Source organism: Muscardinus avellanarius, assembly GCF_963383645.1.
Source record: "Muscardinus avellanarius genome assembly, chromosome: 6".
Lineage (NCBI taxonomy): Eukaryota > Metazoa > Chordata > Mammalia > Rodentia > Gliridae > Muscardinus > Muscardinus avellanarius.
The window spans coordinates 92219732-92234907 of NC_137791.1; the positions used below are offsets into that span (position 1 = coordinate 92219732).

The 15176-nt window shown below is 35.3% G+C and overlaps 1 pseudogene across 1 annotated transcript; it reads right to left on the reverse strand.

The window, feature by feature from the left end:
* Positions 1–7372: 7372 nt before the first annotated feature.
* On the reverse strand, positions 7373–8417 carry LOC308264112 (large ribosomal subunit protein uL3-like; annotated as a pseudogene). Its single transcript has one exon. The product of its transcript is annotated as a large ribosomal subunit protein uL3-like (transcript).
* Positions 8418–15176: the final 6759 nt, after the last annotated feature.

Here is a 15176-nt window from a genome sequence, read left to right on the forward strand (position 1 = left end):
CAGCTCATCAGAATTAAAATTGGTTGGCACCTCCTATGAAGACTCTGGCTACAACTTGCAACACTGGCAGCCAACCTCACCATGCTCTCCAAAGTTCCAGAGTGGTGCCCAACAACATTGTAAGTGAATTAGCCATTTCCTTAAGAAAAGCATTCAATGTGGCCACAAAATCTCATGCAGCCAGTGATGAACTCACAGGGTATAATACCTCAGTACACTGTAGTCCAGGTGGGGGTGGAATCTGCTGTCAGACATAGCAGAGGTGCAGATGACCAGACAGCCCACAGGGCCAATCAGGCAAAAGTGCCCACAATCTCCAGAGCTCAGAACCCTAGTAAGACCTTCAGAGATCACCACAGACCACCCAATCCTGGTGATCAAGGAAAGCCAGTCCAACCCAACCCTAGCTGTAGAGAATGGGGACTCCTACATATACCCTAGTCTGGTCCCAGCAGCATCTACCACCTACACAGGAAAGGAGAGACTTGAGCTCAGCATCAGTGGAAAGTGTGGAGATCCGCAATTAAAACTAGATCCAAACCCACTGATAACAGCTGCCTATGTAGAACAAAAGCATCTCAGAGACCCAGGCTTGCAGCTGGAAATGTACTAGTGGCACTCATGCTCAAGAACGTATTATAGAATGAGAACCTTAAACAATTAAAAGAATCCAAGGAGATACAGAAGGACTACAGAAGCCAAGCATGCTTAATATTCATATATTTGAAGGGTTGATTGTTTTATTGGTTTTTAATTTTGATTTTTGTCATTTTTATTGTGTGAGGTGCTTATTTGTTCTCTTTCTAACTCATTTCACAAGCTTCTTCCCTTGTACATATGTACTCCCTTTTCTCTGTCTCTTATCTTTTTTTCTTTTCTTTTTCTTGTATTAAACCCATTTCATATTACTATACTAAATACTCTATAGTGGTTAATAGAATACTACTGCATATTTGCTATCTCTAATCTCTACTATATATTACCTTTATAAATTTATGCTCTCATCCTATCTTCAATTTTACCCTATCTTTTCATTGATCACTTTACCACTTTCATTCTCACTCAACCATCACTATTGAATACAACACAACTTGCCCTTGTATATGCCAGTTGACACATATAGATTAAGGAAAATCCATCAAAAGCAACATAGATATAAAGTTAAAAACTCTGAGAACATTAGAAGGAGAAATAATAAGAAAGCAATGAGTTCCCAAAACCCCACAATAATAGAAACTGACAGAAAACACAGAATTGCAGAGATTGCCAAAGGGACAGATCAGAAATTTAAGAGCAGAAATAATACAGAATTTCTAAAAAAAATTTAGGAAGAGACTGTAAGAAATGAAGGATGCAATCATTGAAGTGAATGCATCAACACAAACCATAAACAATAGACAACATAAAAAATAGAATCTCGTTGTTAGAAGATGATCACTCCAAAAATGAAAGTATAGTATGTAATTTAGAAAAAGCAATCCAACATCATGAATTGGACATCAAAGAGATATGGGTCCATCTTAAAAGAGCTAATTAAAAATAATAGACTTGGAAGAGAAAATGGAAGGTGAAATCAAAGGGATCTACAATTTTTTCAAAGAAGTAATAGTAGACAATTATTCAAGCATAGAAAATAGATTGATACACAGGTACAGAAAACTTACAGAACCACCTTTAGACAAGACCAGAAAAAAAAGTTTTGCCATGGCACATGATAGCCAAAACCAACAAATGTAGAAACCAAGGAAAGAATCTTAAAGAAAACAAAAACAAAAGAACAAATGACATTTAGAGGCAAACCAATTATAATCACTCCAGACTTCTCAAACTAAGTCATACAAGCCAGAAACTGTGAAAGAAAACAACTAGCTGTCAAAAATTTTCTACTTAACAATCTCTCAAATTACACAGGGAAATAAAAATTTTCTATGACAAACAGAAGCAGAAAGAATTTATGCCTTTCAAACCAACACTAGAGAAAATACAAAAAGATACTAACTGCAAAGAAGAAATAAGCAATAAATGCCAGAAAGAGAAAAACAATAATTTTCATCAACCAAACAGCTAAGCAAAAAAGAACAAACTATCTAAAAAAAAAGTTAAAACTCAAAATTTTTGTAATTAAAAATCAGCTCTCAATAATTACATTAAATGGCCCCAATTCTTTGATAAAAAGACATAAAATGGCAAATGGATTAAAAACCAGAATCCATCTATCTGTTGATTGCAAGAAACATACCTTAAAGTAAAGATAGTCACAGACTAAATGTGAAGGGCTGGAGCAAGGTAATCCATGGTAAAAGATCATGAAGATAAGCAGGAGTAACAACCATCATATCAGACAATTTAGACTTCAAGCCCAAGCTTATAAGAAGAGACAGAGCAGGTCATTCTTACTAGTAAAAGGACAATCAAGCAAGATAGAATAACAATAGTGAACATTTATGCCCCAAGCTTAGGATAAACTACTTTCATAAAACAAACTGTTTGTGACATTAGGTCACACATAAGTAAGTTTCAATATAATAATACTGGGAGACTTCCACACTCCTCTCACACCACTTGACTGATCTTCTAAACAAAAAGTCGGTAAAGATGACTTAGACCTAAAGAACAGGATAAACCAAATGGACTTATTAGATACATATAGAATATTCCACCCAACTACAGCAGAATTTACATTTTTTAAATTGTATTTGTGTGTGTGTATGTGTGTGTGTGTGTGTGTGTGTGTGTGTGTGTGTGTGTGTGGTACTGGGGTTCCTGGAAACCCTTCTACCTCCGGGTTACACTCCCAGACCTATTTTATAATTTTATTAGGAAACAGGACCTCTTAAGCCAGAGAGGCTGGCTTCGAACCTGCCCGATCCTACTGTCTCCACCTCCCAAGCATGGGGATTACAAGCATGCACCACCACGCCAGGCTAAATTGTATTTTATCATTGCATTATAGTCTTACATCATGATGTGGATCATGATGACAATGGCATATATTCACATAGAACTTGGTGCTCTTCCCTCCTCCCTGCTTCCCCCTTTTTCCTCCATCCCAATATTAAGTATTCAGATTAGCTATGCTATATTCACATGTATGCATATATTTAATGTAACTTTTTCATTAATTAATCTCAGCCTTTTTCCTCCCCTACCCCTCTTTTCTGGCTTTGCTAAGGTTTCCATTCCATTATCCGTAGTCCCTCTGGTATCCCTAATACTCCATAGCTTGAGCATATTAAAGAAAACATATGTCCCTTCTCTTTTCTGTTTGCCTAATCTCACTTAACATAATATTCTCCAGGTCTTTCCATCTTCTTGCAAATGGCATGATTTTATTCTTTTTTATTGCTGAGTAGAATTCCATTGTGTGTATTACCTGTAATTTTGCAATCCATTCATCTGTTGATAGAAACCTAGGTTGGTTCCATATTTTGGCTATTGAGCATTGTGCTGTTATGAACATGGGTGTGCATATGATCTGGCTATACCATTCCTGTGTATCTTTCCAAAGGGGTTGAAATCAGCGAACTTCAGTAGCATATACAGAATTTATATTTTTCTCAGATGTTCACAGAACCTTCTCCAAAACAGATCACATCTTGGGCCACAAAGTGAGCAGTAACAAATTAAAAAAATGTGACATATTTCCCTGTGTCTCTTCAGAACACAATGGAATAAAACTAGAAATCAACTATAAGAAAACCCAGATTAACCACATAAACACTTGGAGTCTGAACACCACACTACTGAATGAGGAATGGGTCATTGAGAAACTAAAGGGTGAAATTAAGACATTCCTAGAAACAAATGAAAATAGAAATATATCAAAATCTCTGGAAAACCTTGAAGGCAGTAATAAGAGAAAAATTAATAGCACCCACTACCCACATTAGAACATAAAATCACCAAATAAATAACCTAATGACATACCTCAAAGCCCTTGAAAAACAGGATCATTCTAGCTCCAAAGCCATAGAAGACAGAAAATTATTAAAATCAGAACAGAAATCAATGAAATAGAAAATTTAAAAATCAACAAAATAAAAATCTGATTTCTCTAAAAAATAAGGAAGTTAAATAAACCACTAACCAAAAAAGGAAAGAATCAATTCAAATTACAAAAATAAGAGAAGAAAGAGGAGATATTACTACTGATAGTAAAGAAATCCTGAGGCCTATCAGAAAACATTTTTAAAAACTATACTTCAACAAAATGGAAAATTTGAAAAAGTTGATAAATTTCTAGATAAATACAACCTTTTTAAACTGAATCAAGATGATATAGAAATTTTAAACTAACCCATAAGTCAGAGAGTTTGAAGCAGCAATAAAGAGCCTACCATCAAACATCAGCCCTAACTAGCTGATTTTCCAAGTGAATTTTATAAAACCAAGGAGCTAATCTTATAAGATTAGCTAAATTTTATAAAATAGAAGAGCTAATACCAATGCTCCTCAATCTATTTTGTTAAAAAGAGAGAAACAAGACTCTCCCAAATATATTCTATGAAGCCAACATCGCATTAATATCAAAACCAAATAAAGACAGCTCAAGAAAAAAGAAACTAAAGGCATCTATTACTAATGAACTTAGATGTAAAATTGCTAAATAAAATAATAGCAACATGCAATCAAAACCACATCAAGAAAATCATATACCATGAACTAGTAGGGTTCATTCCAGGGATCTTGCTGAACCAATGCAAGAATGGTTCAACATACAAAATAATAATTCACTGAATTCATCACATAAGCAGAACCAAAGATTAAAATCACATGATCATTTCAATAGATGCTATAAAAGCATTCGACAAAATCCAACACCCATTTATGTTAAAAGTACTGTAGAGAACAGGAATAGAAGGAACATACCTCTACAGCATAAAGGCAATTTAACAAAGGACCACAGCCAAAACATTAAATGTAAAAAAAAAAAAATTTGTGATAATTCCTCCTAAAGACAAAAACAAGACAAAGATGCCCACAATCACCACTTTTTTTCAATACAGTATTTGAGAATCTATCCAGAGGATTAAGGTAAGAACAGAAAATCAAAGGAGTACAAATAGAAAAAGAGGAACTAAAACTATCACTATTTGCAGATGACATGATACTATACTTAAAAGACCCAATGAACTCAACCAAAAAGTTTATAGAACTGATCAACAAATCCAGTCAAGTGTCTGTGTACAAAATCAATCTTTAAGAATCAGAAGCTTTTCTGTATGCCAACCACAAATGCGCTGAAAAAGAAATACAGAAAACACTTCCACTCAGGATATTCCACAAAAAGATAAAATATTTAGAAAAAAACTAACCAAAGAGGTAAAAGACCTTACAAAAATATATAAAACACTGAAAGAAATGAAAGAGGACCAAAGAAGATGAAAAGATGTTGCATGTTCTTTAATAGGCAGAATGAATATCATTAAAATGGCCATTTATCCAAAAGTGACCTAGAGATTCAATGCAATATTCATTAAATTACCAAGGTCATTTCTTACAGACATTGAAAAATCAGTACTTAAACTCATTTGCAACAATAAAAACCCATAATAGACAAAATAGTTCTCAGCAACAAGAACCATACAGGAGGAATCACAATATCTGCCTTCAAACTATACTATAAAACCTGAGTAATAAAATCAGTATGGTACTAGCACAAAAACTGACACATAGACCAATGAGCAGGAATAGAAGACTCAGAAACAAATCTGCAGACTTATGGCCAATTTATTTTTGACAAAGGAGCCAAAAACATGCACTGGACAAAAAGATAGACTTTTCAACAGATGGCATTGGCAAAACTGGTTAACTGTATGCAGAAAAATGAAAATAAACCTCACTTTCTCACCCTACACAAGAGTCAATTCAAAATGCATCAAAGACTTGGAAATCAGACCAGAGACCTTGAAGCTCTTTGAAGAGGACATAGGTCCAACACTTCAACACATAGGCACAGGTAAAAACTTTCTCAACAAGACCCCAAATCACAAGAACCTAAAAGGCAAATAAATATGTGGGATTGCATTAAACTGAAGAGCTTTTATACAGCAAAGAAAACCATCAAGAACCTCAACAGAGAGCTGACAGAATAAAATTTTTGCCAACTATACCTCCGGTAGAGAACTAATATCTATAGTATACTGAGACTTCAAGAAACTCACAGCTAAGAAAACAAATACTCCAATCAAAAAATGTGCAAGTGAGTTAAATAAACTTTTCACAAAAGAAGAAATTCAAATGGCCAATAAATATATAAAAAATTCAACATCATTATCAATCACAGAGATGCCAATCAGAACTACCCTAAGATTTCACCTAATTTCAACTAGAATGGCAATCATCCACTACACAAAAAAACAGAAAATGCTGGTGAGGATGTGGAGAAGTGGGAACTCTAATCCATTGTTGGTGGGATTTCAAAATAATGTGACCACTTTGGAAAACAGTATGGAGGATCCTCAGAAGATTGGGAATGAACCTACCATATGACCCAGCTATAACCTGCCTGGGTATATACCCAAAGGAATGAAAACCAAAGTACCAAACCTATGTATGTGTATCTATGTTTATAGCTGAACAATTCCCAATTGCCAAACTATGGAACCAGCCAAGATGTCCATCAAAAGATGAATGGATTACAAAACTATGGGATATATACACAATGGAATTTTACTCAGCCATAATGAACAAAATTATGTCCTTTGTGAGGAAGAAGATGGAACTGGAGAACATTATTCTGTGAGGAAATAGATGGAACTGGAAAACATTAGGCTAAGTGAGATTAGTCAGTCAGAAAAAGTAAAAAATTGGATGCTCTTCTTAATATATAAAATCTAGGCAGAAAAAGTGTCATAGGAAGAACTCTAGACAAGCAGAAACCCTAATTAAGCAAATAAGACAACCTAATTAATGATGATGGGAGAAGAGAAGAGGAAAATTTTCTATTGTAAATGATGTACATTCACAAACATATAAAAGTCAACCACTAAGCCAAACATATGAAGGAGGGAGAGAGGGAAAGGAATGGAATGATAATTTGAGAAATGCTAAATAAATAATGTGTGTATGTATGCCTCTACCATCTTGTACTCCATTAAAATATATGACTACAATCCACCAATAAATTTTTTATAATTTCATAGAGACTTTATAAAATGAGACTGTAGAAGTTATAGATGAGTTGTACAATGACCACCAATAATTCTAAAATCTCAGTAGCTTAAACAAATTTCTCAACACAAAAGTTGAGGACTTTCCCATGCAAAGTATGCTATCCAAGTGATGTACCTATTTATTGAGATCCCATTAGCTGCCCAATGTCTTCCTGACATTAGCCTCTTTCATCTTTGGCAGTCAAGTCTTTCTTATGTTATCCCATAAACACTTTTTTCTCCTCCATAGTCTGGAAGTGATCATTGCCAAACTTAAAGATGGCAACAATGAACTTCAAGTTGATGTTCTCCAGTGCCCAGCATTTGGCCTGTGACAGAAAGAACATGCAGAGGGTGAGGACATGCTTCTTAATTCCTTCCCACCACACAGTCATTCAACATGACAAAGTTGTTGGTCACTTCACCATAGTGGACAAAACCACCCAGGAGTTTGATGCTCTTGTCAGGGAAATCATAATTGGTGAAGGTGTTATTCTTGATCAGCTTCCCATTCTTGATGAGGCAGGCCCAACCAGTCCTGTAGATCTCCTTGTTGATCTTTTTGTGGTGATGATAGCTTTTTTGCCCAGCTCTGGCCACAAAGAAAGACACATAAGCAGAGTGCCATGCTACCATAGAGACAACCTTGCATAGCCTTTAGTGTGTCTTAAGGGGCAGCTTCTTGGTCTGCCAGCAACTGATAACCCCTTTGTAGCCTTTGCCTTTGGTCACCATGATGACATCAAACATTTCATCCTTCCCAAACAGCTGCTTCAGTGGAATCTGCTGCTCCAGCTTTTCCTGGGCTCAGTCCAGTTTCTCTGCCACAGTGCTCCCATTCACCTGGATCTCTATCAGGTGGACCTTCCTCTAGTGTAGAGAAAGCAGGAACATCTGGGTGTGAATATTGGTGTGGATGACCTGTTGGTACTTCTTCATGTTGCAGAAGTCCTGCCCCCGCAGTTTCTTGCCCATATCATCCTGCCACTTCTTATAGTATTTGGTGAAGGCCTTCTTCTTAGATTCATGCCAGTTCTTTTAGAAGCACCCTTTGTACTCATCACTGATATGCTCAGCAAAGATGGTTTTGAAAGTCCAGAAGTCTCAGGGGGTTCCACATAGCCCACGATATCCACAAGAACCATGGGCAGCATTTCCATGATGATCATGGCCCCCTACTACTTCCTTTATATTCACCTTGGATCCTGGCCTATCGACTTCCCACATGATATGGGTAATGCCAACCTTGTAGCCCATACCCATGTTTGGGAGCAAAGAATTCTTGTGTGACATGGCACCATCAAATCCTGCTTGGAGAGGGTTAAGATTTTATTAATAACTGTAAAAGTTCATCCAAAAATGTTCAGTTAATTTACACCATGAGTGTAGTTAGAAGCATTAGTTATTCTCCACCTCATTGCCAATAGTTGATATTGTCAAACTTTTTCATTTGTGTCAACCTGGTGAGCATGATTTGCCTCTCCATGGATGATAATGGGGTGACTGCTATGGCATGTATGTTTTTTCTCTAAAGTGTTGCTGCTGTTGGCACATTTTTCTATTGAGTTGTCATTTTCTCTTTGATGTGTAAGTATTAAAAATATATTCTGGACTTTAATTCTATGTTAGCTTTATGTTTTATAAATATTTTTACAGGGCTTGTGGCTTGTCATTCCACATTTATTTATGGTGCCTTTTGATGTACAGAGATTTTTAAATTTATTGTTGACAAATTTATCATTTTTTCCTATGATTCTTTGCTCTTTTTGTCTTGCATAAAAACTCATCTCAAATCTTGTATCATAAATATAATTTATGCTAAAAGTTTTAAAGTTTTTATTTTGTGAGAATTTGTCAAATCCACCTAGAACTCATTTTGAGCATAATGTGACATAAATATTTATTTTTCCACACTAACAAAACCAGTACTGAAAACCATATACTGAATAGTCCATTTTTCCCTCCAATCATCCACAATAGCCCTTCATTTTTCTACAGTTTTACATGAGTATGAATCTGTTTCTTCACTATCTATTCTATTTCCTAGATCTGGTGTTTATCCTCATTACCATAACTGCCTTGATTGCTGTTGCTTGATAATAATTCTTTCTTTCTGGTTTCCCTGTACCTATTTTTATTCATTTATATAATCAACAAATGCTGATTCTGCACACATTAAATGTCAGGAGTGTTTCTTGGGACTGAGAATTTACAAGAAATCAAAAGGACCAAATACGTCTAGCTTTATTAAGTTCCTCTTTTATAGATACGATGGACATTAGCAAACTACAATAGATAATTATATAGTAAGCTAGAAAAAATATATGAAAAATAAAATCATATTTTTTAGGAAGAGGAGTTCCAGGGATATCAGAAATATACAATTTTAAATAAGAAAAGCCTCTCTTTTAACCAGACATTTGAAAAAGGCAAGGTTATTAAGATTTGCAGGAAATGGCATACCCAGAGGAAGTGTAGGCCAAAGACTCTGAATTTTATATTTTTATATTTTATATTTTTTATTATTTATTTATTTTTTTAATTAATTATTATTATTTTTTTTTGGTGGTACTGGGAGATGGAACCCAGGGGCTTTCTACCTCCGGGCTATACTCCCAGACCTATTTTATACTTTATCTGGAAACAGGGTCTCACTAAGTTGCTGAGAGCCTCACTCAGTAGCTGAGGCTGGCTTCGAACCTGTGTGATCCTCCTGTCTCAGCCTCCCAGGCACGGGGATTACAACCATGTGCCACCACGCCCAGCTGAATTTTATATTTTTTATATCCAAGCATGTTTCATATCCTTGGAATACATGGGAGTTTTCTAGGATGACAACCTCATTCTTCTATAAAATTAGCTCAGCAATATTTTTCTATTTGCCTTTCTACATAAATATTTATATATAAAGTCATTAGAAAGCAGGATTGGTAGCACATGCCTGTGGTCCCATTACTTGGGAAGCTGAGGCAAGAGGATTACAGGTTTATGGTCAGCCTCATCAATCCAGTGAGGTCCTCAGCAACTTATCAGGACCCTGTCTCAAAATAAAAAGCTAAATATAAAAAATAAAAAATAGAGCTGGAGGTGTCGCTTAGAGGTATACCCCCAGTACCAGGTAAAATAAAATCTTTAGGAAATGACCTCCTATACTGTTGCAGAAAAAGAATTTATTACAAAATTATTATCAAAGCCTATCAACTTCTAAAACAATGCTTATATTCTCCCTGGTATTACTATATAAAGAAAAATATAAATGAAATACATATATAACTATTTTCCACCACTGATAATAGGGAGTAGCATATAGGATCACAGCTGAGTACTCTGTATCCTGGAGAATCTGATTGGAGGGATTATAAAACTTTTCAGAAAATCAAAACAAAGCTATTTTATTTAAAAAAAAAACAGTGTAAACTATCTTCATTGCTTCAAAATTCTAATCTCTACAATGTATCTTTGCCTCCAACCAGTTGCACAAGAAAATCAACCACTTCAATTTTCAATTTCTTCATGAGTAAAAATGGGCATATAATAGATCTACTCCATTAGTTATGGAAAAGAATAAATAAGGTAAGTGAGTATGCTAATTAGTAATTAACTCATCAATGAAACCTTATAGAATTTGAATTAGGATCTTCATATAATCCTGATGCCCATGGCTACCCACATTTAGCAAAAGTTTGTTATTTCATGGAGACTTGATCCATGTTCTTTCTAGAGATGTCAAACACTAATAATTCAACATCATTTTCATAAGAATCTTTCTGCTAAAAGTTTTTCAAGGATCCCACACCTGCAGGATCAAACCTGAACTTAAACATGGTGTGGGACCCATTCGGCATCTGACTCCTGAGCACTTTTACAACCTCACCTACACACCTCTCTCATACATTCCCTATAGTCTGTCAACACTCTTGGGCTTTGCACATCCTGTTCCTGCTTCTAAGAATGCCATTTCCTTCTGTTCTCCTTCCTCTTCCTTAAGAGTGCTGCAAGGTTGCCAGCTTTGTGTTGCCTTCTCTGTTACTTCAAGGGGTGAGGATAATATGACCCGGCGCTATTGGATCATTATTTTCTGAGTATAAGACATTCTTTTTCTTTGTGTACTAAGGCTTTTAGGTCATATTCAAGCTGATTGGTCTGAAGATGACTGTAAAATACAGTTGAATTGAGGCAGGGCAGAACCCTTTAAAACCTGTGACCTACAAAATTGGATGTGTCCTAATAGCCCACGATATTACTGCTATTGGCTAAAGAATTTCGACATCCCTTTATGACTCCCTGGGAATTTTACAATGGCCTTAATATAGCACTATGATTCTTAGAATCAGTGTTGAGAAGCTCATCATCACTTGGTGTTGTACAGAACATCGGGTAGACTGTATTTGGTCTTAAATACAGGTAATGGCACCTATCAGAAAAAATCTGTAGCCCAAGAAATCTATTTTCATGCTTCTTCTTGCCTATAAAGATACCTTCCTGATTCAATGAACATATTAATCGCTTTCTTTGTAGGGAGATCTATGCCTGGGATATAAACTTGGCTGACCAGCCTATGAACCCAAATCATCTATTCTTGTATTGATTTAGCACTGACTCGCTTAACCTATTAAAGCACCTAATTTTGCTGGGCTATATAGCAGGGTGAAAATTCTGTTATATTTATTATACCTCCCAATATCCCTGCAAAGTAAATGGTCATAAATGACAGTTGTGAAACTTGTGCTCCAAACTTCCCTATTGTGGTTATTAAACCCTTTTCTCAGACAGTGGGCAATTGAGCCCTCAGATGTAAATGCATACTGATAATTATATTCATTTGAGTTCTGTTTTGTAATTTTTTTCATTTCCTTCTTTATACCATGTTGCAGAAAAATGTTGTTATGCTCTTCCTATAATTACATTCCTTCATATTTGTGTATCACACATACAATGCTAGTTATATTTTACATATTTCAGTGTCAAGTTCACAATACAATTTGATTTCTCCCTTCTCTATCAAATGGATCTCCAGAAACGGTGCTAAGAAAAATTTGTTTCTCTGAAAAACACCATTATGAAAATTCATTCTATTTGTTTTTTGGCTAACATTGCCCATTTAGCAGACAATTTTATTGAGCTATGTACATTGATGTGTGTATCTTTTCAAAAGCTCATTGTATATTGACTCCAATAACACTTTCTGGTTGTATACCATAAAGAGAAATTGTAAGGCTTATAAAGTGTATAGCTTTTGAAACTAATTCCCATCCATACTACTAGAGCATCACATAACAAGTTTCTATTTATTACTCTGTCTTCACCTCTCCATTATTTCTATTGGTAGCAAATCTTAGGCCTGAGCTTTACCAATCCAAGTGTTATAGTTAGATATAAAATGCCCCTTAAATTCCAATTTATTAATATTCAGGGTTGATATAATTGAGTCATGAGGGTTGTAATTCCAGAAGTGTATAAATTCAATGTATTTACCTGGGTGGTATTTGGTAGGCCAGATGTGGCTGGAGGAATTGGATCCCTAAGGGCGCACCTTTAGTGATTTTATATAGATGGTTCCTCATCCCCGGCTCAACTTCTTGCTTCCAGCTTCCACGATGAATGCACAGTCCCTGTGATCTCCCTTTCTCTGCTTTCTGTTACGATGCTCTGAGATTCACAATCCCTGGCCTCACATGGTCTGAACTAGAAACTGTAGGAAAATAAATCTTCTTTTCTCTAAATTACATGGTCAGTCTTTAGATTATAGCTGCAAGAGTCCTGAGCAGAGCACCAAATTTGTAAGGTATATAGAGAAAATTAGTATATAAATTTATTATGAAATTACGTAGATTCAGTGTGTTCAACATATTAATTGATTGTCAAGACTTGTCTTCACTTGGGTCTGGGTGGCTTCTGTATAGCCTAGGTACAGTTTCCATTCCTTCATTGTTCTATCTCAAACTTAATATTCCAGATTCATCTTATGTGCCAATTCTCCCACAAAGATACCTTGAATACACAGTCTGATATTGATATTCCTTTATGCTCACATGCCACTGGGCACACCTCTTATGGTAGAATTTGCCAAATTGCACCTTATATTTGATTGTCTTGTCTCTTTCTACAGAGAGCTGATTAAAAGCAAGCATTTTACCTTATGTGAGGCTGTAGCTTCAGCATAGTGCCTAATATATAGTAAGCACTTAATACATATTTAATAAATAAAGACAAACGAATCCTGTTACCCTCTTTTCCTTCAAGTCATAAAGGTCCATTACTAAATGCATGTAAATTTGTTTAAACTTGTTTTGCCCCAAAGAAATTCTATGTGGTAGTTTGCATGTATTAGAAGCTTCATAAATATTTACATAAGAAATGAATGAATAAATAAATAAATAAATAAATAAAATATAAATTCCTAAAACCACTTTTTCTCTCATTTTCTATCAAACCTTAAAAATGGGAGTAAGGATAGGATCTTATTGCAAAATAAAATTAATGCATTGCTGGTGATCTTTTCAAATAATAAAACACAGGTGCAAAATAAGAAAAAAATTACAGGAATTGTCTTTATAATTCCACCTGTTTTAAGATTTCTATATTTTTCATCCAAATTATGTTCACTGGGCACACAACCTACAAATGATCGCACGACATGCTTACATTTTAAAGCTTTGCTATTATACAGAACATAGCATGCCAAAGATTAACAGAGCATGTTTAAAAAATTTAAAACAGAAACTGGAAGACTTTCATGAACAATTGCTTTATCAAAGTGAGATATCTACAGTCGCCAATTAGAACAGTGTTGAGGAGCTCACTGCTTCTTTATAGCTCCTGCCCACACATAATCCTCATTCTACCTTTCTACCTGGCTGAAGAGATTGATCCAGTAAAAACATGCTGCAGATCAATTTCTCAGAGGGTGTCAGAAGAGAATGTTTCAGTGCACATCCTAACACTATTCTGCAATTGTTATTTTTCATGGTTGTCTACATCCTGGTAATATATCCCTAGATTTGACTGTAATCTTGCCACTGAGCTGGCCTGCAGGTCTCATAAACTTTTTTTAGTGTAGCCTTAAGTCACAGATTCTGTGGAATCAGACAGATAGTACTACCCCATAACATCCGTTAGAGAACACATCTGCGCTTACATCTCTTACTAATAAATGTTTTCACAGGGGAACCACATTCTGTTGGATGAAAATATACAGCAGTACAAAGCCACTGACTGGCCACATACCTATTGCCTTTGTAATTGAATTAGCCATTCCTAATTTCCACTAGGTTTTCTAGAATGTCCGTGTATTCTACTGAATCATACTTATGCAAATCATAAAAGTATAAAGTTTGGCCAGACGTGAGGATGGAGAGGTACACACCTGTAATCACACACAGTATTTAAGAGGCTGAGACACAATTATCACAAGTCTGAGGACAGCTTCTGCAATTTAGCAAGACCCTGTTTCAAAAAATAAAAATAAAAAAGGCTGGGAATATGGCTCAGAGGTAGAAAAACTCTGGGCTCAATCCCCAGTACAGTAATAATATAATAAAAGTAAAAAACAATAATAATAATGATAATAATACAGTTTGTTTATACTTTGGATGTCTAAAAGGTAGGATACAAGAATATTTGGTGGTTAGTTTTATAAAGCTCCAGAGCTTAAAATCTAGAAAATAGGTGAATCTGAAATTTTAGGAAATTGATGAATAAATAATAGAGTTGAGTTTCTGTCTCAAATATGTTAGTTACAACCACTACTCTGACTGGACCCAAGCAAAATAAGTTAATGGCAATATAATGGGTTGAGTAGTAGTTCTTTAAAAGATATGGCTATATCCTGCTTCACAGAATCTATGAATATAATCTTTACTGCAAGCACTTGAGATGACATTATCCAGTTATCAGGTTGGCCTGACAGCCAACAAGTAGTTTTAAAGAAGCAAAAGAGAAGAAAGACAAAAATAATCAGCTATGTGAAGAAGGAAGTAGAGATTGGAATTACACAGCCAAATATAAAGAGGTTCATAACGT